The following is a 9,592-nucleotide window of genomic DNA, read 5'->3' on the forward strand; positions in this document are numbered from 1 at the left end:
TTTCCATGTGGAAAAAAGTAACATCCAAAGCCTACCTCATGTATACAAAACTTTAAGACCCGCTAAAAAGAATCTTTATGTTACAAAGAATTATTAAACAAAATAAAAAACATTAAAGCTGTAAATAAAATAATTTAAACCCCATTAAAATTAAGAGATGTAGTTAATCAAAAGACTCATAATAGCTTCAAGCTAGGAAAAGCTATTTGCCAGACATAAAAATAGCAAAGGATTACTATCCAGAATATACAAAGAATTCTTTTTTTTTTTTGCCGTACGCAGGCCTCTCACTGTTGTGGCCTCTCCCGTTGCGGAGCACAGGCTCCGGACGCGCAGGCTCAGCGGCCATGGCTCACGGGCCCAGCCGCTCCGCGGCATGTGGGATCTTCCCTGACCGGGGCACGAACCCGCGTCCCCTGCATCGGCAGGCGGACTCTCAACCACTGCGCCACCAGGGAAGCCCCAAAGAATTCTTAAGAAAAAAGAATTCAATAGAAAAATGGGGACAAGAACAGTCATTTTATGGAAAAGGAAATACAAATGGCCAACTGACATGAAAAACACTTACGTTAGTTAGTCATTAGGGAAATGCAAATGAAAACCAATATGTTATCATCTGTTATAAGATATAAGTTATCTGGTGGTATCATATACCACCAGATCAGCAAAAATTTAAAAGGCTGATGATGTCAAATACTGGAGATGACATGGAGCAATGGATATTTATATACAATATTGGTGGGAGTATAAATTGTTAAAATCACTTTGGAAAATAAGATGTGGAAATCCCATGACCAACAATGCTGCTCTAGCCCACGTAACCCAAAGGCATGTACAAAGACATACGGAGCTGTACTGTTTGTAATGGCAGAAAGCTGAAGATAAGAAAATGTCCTTCCAAGGAGAATTGGTAAGTAAATAACAGTATGTTTCTGCAATAGAATGATGCATAACACTGAAAACTAATTATCTATAATTGAATAAATCAATGTGGTCAATTCTCAGAAACAATGTTAGAGGAAAACACTCATAAACAAATAGATATATTGTTTATAGGAAATTTTAAAACAAGAAAACTCATTATGTTGTGGAGTTAGGATAAAAGGAGGGAGATGTGATTGGTGAAAAACATGGCATAAGGGATCTTCAGTGCTGTTATTAATATTAGATTTCTTTAGTTGGATTGTAGGTTCATAGGCCTTCATTTTATTATTATACATTATAATATGTGTTATATACCTGTCATATATTTCATAATATGATAGAGAGAAAGAAAAGGAAGAAATGCTTTTTTTTTTTGGCTTGGCTGCACAACTTGTGGGATGCTAGTTCCCCCACCGGGAATCAAACCCAGGCTCATCAGTGAAAGCATGGAGTCCTAACCACTGGACCACCAGGGAATTCCAAAAGAAATGCTTTCTGATAACTCTTTTTTCCACTCCAGTGCAGAGTCAAGCGCTCAATACATCCTTAATGACCTTAAGGCTGCCTCAGAAGAAGGCACTTTTCATATAAAATCCTACAAGTAACTTCTTTAGTAAATGTAGATGCAGATGAATGGAAAACAGGGAGCAAAGCTCTCAGCGTGGGCCATGCAATTATAGAACACTTCCCCTCTCCCTCCCCACACTTCTCTGCCCCTGGCATCTTCTATAAAGACTTTTCTTCCATGAAGCCTTCACTGCTTTCTTTACTGAAACTGACGACTTCCCTCTTCTGGATTACCATTCCAGGGCAAACTGGCATACCACCATTCCTCAGTTATGTACATGTCCGCATACCCAAACGATTTCCGTGATTTTTCTGGGAAGGAAATGATCTTGTTAATTTAGTTGCCCTCAAAGTATCTAGCACAGCCTGGCACATTACAGACCCTAAATAAATTCTTATCCCATTGAATTAAATTGATCCTCTTTCAGTTTCACCCCAGATTCACGTCCAAAGCAAAGCGTTTTACCTCTTTCTAACTCGGCTATTACAGTCAGGAAGTAAATAAAATATTCATTACTTCCCTATGATGTTGTAAAACTAACAGTGGTAGCGAATTCTGCATGAAGTATCACAAGTAAGATTCCTAAATCCAGGTCTGAGAGCTTCCTCCCTCCCAACTCTCTTATGAAGGGAATGAGCCAGATAAATAGGTAAAAAGGAAGAAACACGGCTTTCCTGGTGGCGCAGTGGTTGGGAGTCCGCCTGCCGATGCAGAGGACACGGGTTCGTGCCCCGGTCCGGGAAGATCCCACATGCCGCGGAGCGGCTGGGCCCGTGAGCCATGGCCACTGAGCCTGTGCGTCCGGAGCCTATGCTCCGCAACGGGAGAGGCTACTACAGTGAGAGGCCCACGTACCGCAAAAAAAAAAAAAAAATGCTCAGTCACCACTGCACAAATGGAAAAGCTCTTTGCCCTACCGTCAGTAGTTACAGAATAAAATGTTTTCTCCACTTTAATGTCTGGCTTTGTTTACGTTTGACACTGCTGACACTTCAAGACCCAGACTCCATGTCACCACCTCCAAGAATTTTTCTTTCTTTGACCTCCACTATGATATTTGTCACTCTTACGTGTGTGAGCCCATACAACTTCTAACAGACATATAGTAAGATACTTATTGTACTAAAGTAAAATTTTCTTTCTTTTCTTCTAGTTAAATTTCCATCTGGACTAAAACCTTGAAGGTTGAAAATGGTGTTTTATTCGTCCCTGTATGCATTGAGCCAGGCGTAACAGGCCTGGAATACATGCGTATGAAGAGGAGGCTGGATGAATGAATGAGTAAATGGGCGCTTCTGTACAGGGTGGTAAGGGTTAAGATATGCTCTCTTGCTAGAGTGGTCCCTAAAGGAAATGGACACAGAGGTGTGGCTGCAGAGCAGGAGGGAAACAATTACACTTCTCCAGGAGGAGAGGAAGACCGGACCAGTACACACTTGCCCTTTCTTGTCGCCGAGAGATTTCCCACTTCATTTTTTTTTTTTTTTTTCATTCCTAAGTCTTTCTGAGTTTGTATGCAAACCTTTTTCTCTCAGGGGCTGTGAAGAACCATTTTGTATGCTTTACTGTAATCCAGGGGCAGGGAGGAATCCCTTCAAACCCGGGACAAAATCTGCCCACTAAAAGGACTTCATCGTGGCCATAGCCAAATGCAAATGTGTGATGTCAGGCCAACCTAAACTATCCCATTGTTTTCAAGTGTGACTAAGTACTGACTAATATTACTTCCTCTGGCACAATTTTTTTTTTTTTTTTTTTTGGACTCAGTAGAATGGAAACGTTCCAGGCTGTTCTACGTTGCTGTCTGGACAGGATAATTTGCTGCTCATCATAACCACTTGAGAAAGGGAAAAAAAAAGGAAGAGGGAAAAAAAGAAAAACAACCTCCCAAGGGTTCCCTCAAGTTTAGCAATGGCTTTTTGTTCTTGGATTTTGTCATTTTCGTTTTTGTTGTCCTGTGTTATTCACAAAAGCGACAAAAAATGTCACAATCCGAATTGGAAAGGACCTTGCCCAGGTCATCTAGTGAGGATTCAACACTTTCCTTGCCCATCCTGAGATCTGCGGTGTCCCTGGGACACCAAGACATTTCCCCCACCCCCCGCATCAGGCGGGATGCAAACACCCTTTTTCTTGGTTCGGGAGCTCTGTTCCTTCCAAACCAAGCCTTCGCACCTTTGGACTGCCAGCAGTTCCTTCCATCTCCCTGTAGACTATCTCCCTGTAGACTCTTCCTCTTAGTTCTGCCTTCTGGGAAGTTCTTTTGCAGAGTGGTGTTTACAGAGAGTTAAGAGATCCCGAGCCTTTTCCATGTGGACTAGATCAGTAGAGACAGGTTGGTAATGACTTCTGTCAGAGAGAAAATGGAGAAGTGAGCAGAACCGAAGCTCTAGAACTGTGTTCAAAGAGTGGAAACAGAGAGGAAGGACACCCATCGAATGTGCCTTTGGAAGATCAGAAGAGTCCCTTCTCCCTCATCATGGCAGATTATGGATAGCTGAAATCATCTAACCCAAGTTTTTCAGTTCCAATATTTTCTCCATTCCTTCGCTCCTTCCAAAACATCAGGAGATGCCAGCCCCTGCCTCACCCAACTTTTCCAGGCTGCTGGCCCTCCTAGCTTCCACTCAACTTCTCTCCCCCAACCAGTCTGGTGGCAGAGGGGATTGACTCTCCCATACTACGTACATCTCCCCTCTCTGAGGTTTGCTCCTTTCTTTGCAAGAAGCTGGATGCATTCATAGGAAGGCACAGCACCGCTCTGAAAATCAACCAAAGCCCCAAGCCCCTTCCAGCTGTCGGATTCACTTTTCTCAGGGGGCGAGTCATTTCTACAGCCTTTGAGTTTCTACCAGGTTTAGGGTCAAAGGAAAAGCCAGTCCCCACAGGGCCTTTTTTTTTTTTTTTTTTAACATCTATTGGAGTATAATTGCTTTACAATGGTGTGTTAGTTTCTGCTTTACAACAAAGTGAATCAGTTATTCATATACAAATGTTCCCATATCTCTTCCCTCTTGCGTCTCCCTCCCTCCCACCCTCCCTATCCCACCCCTCTAGGTGGTCACAAAGCACCGAGGTGATCTCCCTCCCACAGGGCCTTTTAGCTCCCTGGGAGTTAGGATGAAGGATTCATTACAAGGCAGAGATGATTGCCTTTTCCTTTTCAACTGTGATTGGTGGCCCAGAAACCACAGCCAGCAAATACAGAGGCTCTGCTAAATCATCACTATTTCAGCTACTAATTAGGACTAACGTTCACAGCAGAGGAGTCTGTGGGGGGCAATAAACCACTTCTTCAAATGATTAAACTTCTAAGCAAACACACTTTGATTACCACAAGAACCATTCCTTGGCAAAGGTTCTCCCAGGTAATGGCATCCCCAAGACGTGGCTCCGTGAGTGGCGGATCTGGTGGCCTGGAACTCTGGGTGTGCAAGGCACCGTGTCTCCTCTGCCAGAACCCTGCTCCACCTCTAGTTCTGTTGAGATGCCTTCGGAGATCACATATGTGACAAACTTGTGAATAGCAAGTTCACTGGGTCAGCAATGTGATGACAGTGCCCAAAGGCTCAAGCCATGTAGGGAGACTGACTGGAAGCACAGCTGGGGAGAGGGTCATCTGCTTCTTCTGGGGTAGAGGGTCCCCTGCCCCTTGGCCCCAGTTTATAGGCGTGAATTTAGAGAAAGTCACCGTGGTGATGAGGAAACCTGAGGAACTGTGCTAAGTACCTTCGTATGAGTTATCTCCATAGCAAAGATATAGGGATTTGCTCCAGGTCTTTTCCAGAAGTATTCTCTTAACGTGTTTTACAAAAACAAACAAACAGAAACTATACATGAACCACACGCTCGCTGTAGAAAAAGTAGGAAATAAAAACAAGCAAAAAAGAAAGTTTTAGTATTCCATAAGCCCATCATCTAGAGGAGGGTTTCTCTCAACCTCAGCACTACTGACATTCAGAGCTGGAGGGCTGTCCTGTGCACTGTTTAGCAGCATCCCTGCATCTTCTACCCATTAGATGCCAGTAGTACACTGCCTCCTCCCCGCACTGGACCAACAAACAGGTCACGAGACATTGCCATATGCCCTCTAGCAGCAAAATTACTCCCATTAAAAACCAAAATTCTAGAGATAAGCAGTAATGCCATTTTCCAGTCTTTTTTCCTACATGCAAACAAGTGATACACATTTTTTAAATGGAGTTGCCATACATATATTGTTTTGTAGCTTCATTATTCGCTTAACCAAAGAGCCTGAACATTTTCCCATGTTGATATCTGTTCTACAATATTATCTTACCCCTTCCATTGTGCTCCATCGCACAGTGGTAACATGACTGATTTCATCCTTGATTTGGGGCCATGGAGATTATTTCCAAGGGTGGTGAGAAGATGAAAACCAAAACCAATTTTTTGTGCGTCTTTTGACTTCTAAAAGGGGAAGAGTTTGGAATAATGCATTTGAATGGGGACATAAATCTTTCTGGTGTGTCTTTTCATTCACAGACACCATTAAGGAAGCAAGAAAGGGAAAGAAATCTTAAGTTAAGGCTCTTCTGTGCTGTTAATGGGTAAGATACTGAGTAGAGTCCATTCAGGAATCTCTGGTTAGTACGGCGTAGGAATTGAGGAGTAGAGAGCCAGATGAATCTGAAAAGTATAAGGCAAGGGAAATAGCCTAGGCGTGGGTAGCCGAAGAAGAGGCCAAGAATGCAGGATCCTGGAAAGCAAAGAAGAGAGTAGATGGAAAGAGGCTTAGAATGGGGGGAGGAGGGTGCTGAGAAAGGTAGTTGTCTGCTGAACATGAAACCTTTCACTGTCCAAACCCTTAGTAAAACTTGACCACACTCCTTGCTGTGTACTCCTCGCCAAGGTACATGGGAGAGTGAAAGATGTTTGGGGTGGATTGTCTTATGCAGAGTGGTACTTGACAGAAAAGCGACAGTAGGGGCAGATGCAAAGACAGAGCAGGGATGGAGAATTAAACAGATTTTGGAGGCAGAGTCAACTTGGAGAACAAGAACCACCAGAGATATTGGGATCGGGGTCCCAGGGTTTTCCCTGCACTTGAGATGAGTCCCTGAGCCAAACTTGCTTAAATATTAACGGCCAAAATGACCTCAGCAGGAGAAAGGACTTGAAGAATGTCCAGTCAGCAGACACTTAAATTACACTCTTTTTTTTTTTTTTTACAAACACTGCATAGAATACCACTGTAGTAAAATATTTGCAAACAATACTTAATTTTTTCTTTAGGTTAAATATTAGAAATGGAATTATTAGGTCCAAGAAAATGCACGTTTTCAGGCTTCTGATACATGTTGTCAAACAGCCCCGACAAGATTTTCATAATAATTTATGCTTTTATCGTTACCACCAACAGAGTGCGACAGTACCCTGTCACCATTATTTTACCAGCAATGGTACATGTTCTTCCCATTTTACAGGAGAGATATATGAGGCTTGTCCATGTTTACAGAGTGATGGAGCTAGACCCAGACCCACAGCTTCCTGACTCCAAGTCCTGAGCTCTTCTCCATTCACTGTGCTGCCTCCTTTACCAGAACTGGGGGTATTTAACCTTTAGAAGACTCAGCCAGCATCACCCCTGATCCTGTTACTCCTCTGCTTAAACTCTTTGCGCTTAGGTTAAAGCCTAAACATTTCAGTGGCTTGGAAAGCCCTTCACAGTCTAGTCCCTAGTTACCTCTTCATCCTTTCCCTCCCTTGAATTTTAAGCTCTCAACATACAAAATTTCTCTAGGTCCTCTAATGTAGTTTGCTCTCACTATGGCCTCAGGACCTTGGTACTTGCCCCTCCCTCTCTCCTAAATCTCTTTGCCTGGGTAACTTCTGTTTATCCTTCAGATTGAACTTAAACGTCAATCCCTTCATGACCTTTAAATTATGAGCTAGGTACCCCTATTGCTCCTATGTACTCCATGGCACTTTTTACTTCCCCATCATAGCACTCATTAATTGTGCTGTGATTCTTGTCTAATTACCTGACATCCCCATTAGTGTTTTTTTTTTTTTTTTTGGCTGCGTTGGGTCTTCATTGCTGCGCGCAGGCTTTCTCTAGCTGTGGTGAGCAGGGGCTATTCTTCATTGAGGTGCGTGAGCTTCTCATTGTGGTCGCTTCTCTTGCTGTGGAGCACGTCTCTAGGCGCGTGGGCTTCAGTAGTAGCAGCGAGTGGGCTCAGTAGTTGCAGCGCGCGGGCTCTAAGGCACGTAGGCTTCAGTAGTTGTGGCACACAGGCTTAGTTTTTCCATGGCATGTGGGATCTTCCCGGACCAGGGATTGAACCCGTGTCCCCTGCTTTGGCAGGTGGATTCTTAACGAGTGCACCACCAGGGAAGTCCCCACATTAGTTTTTAAGCTACAGAGAACAAGATCCATGTTTACAAAACCAAAATCAGTTCTCACTGAGTAGCGCATTCCCCTTTAGACTAGACAGCTACACTCCCAACCACTTTGGAGGGTTTCATAAACAGCCCGTCTCATCCTCTATGTTCCATGCTTGGCATCTGTAGGTATTTGAGTGAACCATCCTTACAAGAGACAAACATATTTCCTGTCAATGCCAGGAAGGAACTTCCAATAACAAAGAGTTGTCCAATAATGGGGTAGGTCTTCTCTTTATGTAGCAAGATGATCTGCATGTGCTTCTTGGTAACTCCTGACGTGACTGGAGGGGCCAGCGGTCAGGAATGAACCCGCCACCCTCCTGACCAGGCCACCCTACATGTGCCAGGTGGTCTTGGAGTGTGTATGGAGCCGAACTGAACTAAAAGACAGTCTTGGAGACAAATAACTTTCTGAGACTTGACAACTTGCTTCCAGACCAGCCAAAGGCTTGCCGCTCTGAGGCAAATGTCACTGTGGTGGAGTTGTCTTAATGAGAAGGCATGCTTTCTTCCCTTCTGGGGGAGTTTCCTAGAGCAATGCTCTTAGAAACTCCTTGGCAGGACTCCTGAGCCAGGCTTGGCATTGACAGCGTCCTCCTGCTGGCATTAACAAGCCTCTTATTTAAATGTAAATGAGCTCTCGGTGCCAGTTTGTGAGCGAAACACATCACTTGTGTTAAACCAGAGCTGGGAATGCTACAACACACCAAATGTCGGCTTGGTTTCCACTTCCCTACCACATCCGTAGTTTGGAGGGGAGCTCTCTGGGCCTTGTCTTCTGCAGAATTGTGAGTCCTCAGACAACCAGGAGAATTTGTGGAGTCCGGGGGCCCTATTTTTAGCCCTAAATCTTCTTCGATATGACCTTGATCAAGTGATTGAGAGTTGCCCCCCAAAACAGGAACATTGTTCAATTGGTATCACACATCAAATCTCAGTCCGCAAAGGGCCCTGCAAGGTCTTTGAGGCCCAGCAGAGGGTCTGAGCTGCCCCTCTGCTTTTCTGGCTGTGTCAGCCCAAGTTACCCAGGAGCCTGCCTAGACTGGAGAGGCTATGATCCCGTATGTGCTCTCTCTTCCCTCCTGGCTTGGTTCTGTTGCCACCCAAATACACATGGCTTAGTGATCTTATCTAATGTCTGGACGTACTTGGCCACCTGCTTTCCCACTCAGTTTCCAGGACTTTGTTTGTCCATATTATATCCAATTTCCTGTTTTGGCATTTTCCTCTTTATTTCAGATCTTTCTGGAATTAACTTGCGCTCCTCTGATATCTGGATTCTAGCCATTTCTCCCCCAGACACCCCCACGGCCAGCATTTGTTTTTTAGCAAGCCGGATGCTAGACTGTTCCTGTTTTCATGTGTCCGGTAGAGTTGGACATTAAATGCACCTTGAGGCCAAGGCCTGGGTCTTATTATGTTGGTAGCCCCAGGTCCCAGCCCAAATCCTAATGAATGAATAAATGAAGGGGTGGAGGAGAGAGCAGAGAAACTCCATCACCCTCTAGGATCTCGCTGGGAGAGACCAAGTAGCACTTCGTTCCATTTCACTCTCCTTTGAACTTGGCATATGACTTTCAGCTACGTGTTTGTTTTGACAAAATCCACGGCCTCAAAATAATTGAGTTACCCTGTATGTGCTATAAACGGAAAGCACAGGTATTAGGGGTCTTCTGTGAGCAGCACAGTGGG

This window comes from Phocoena sinus, chromosome 4 (assembly GCF_008692025.1).
Source record: "Phocoena sinus isolate mPhoSin1 chromosome 4, mPhoSin1.pri, whole genome shotgun sequence".
Classification (NCBI taxonomy): Eukaryota; Metazoa; Chordata; class Mammalia; order Artiodactyla; family Phocoenidae; genus Phocoena; species Phocoena sinus.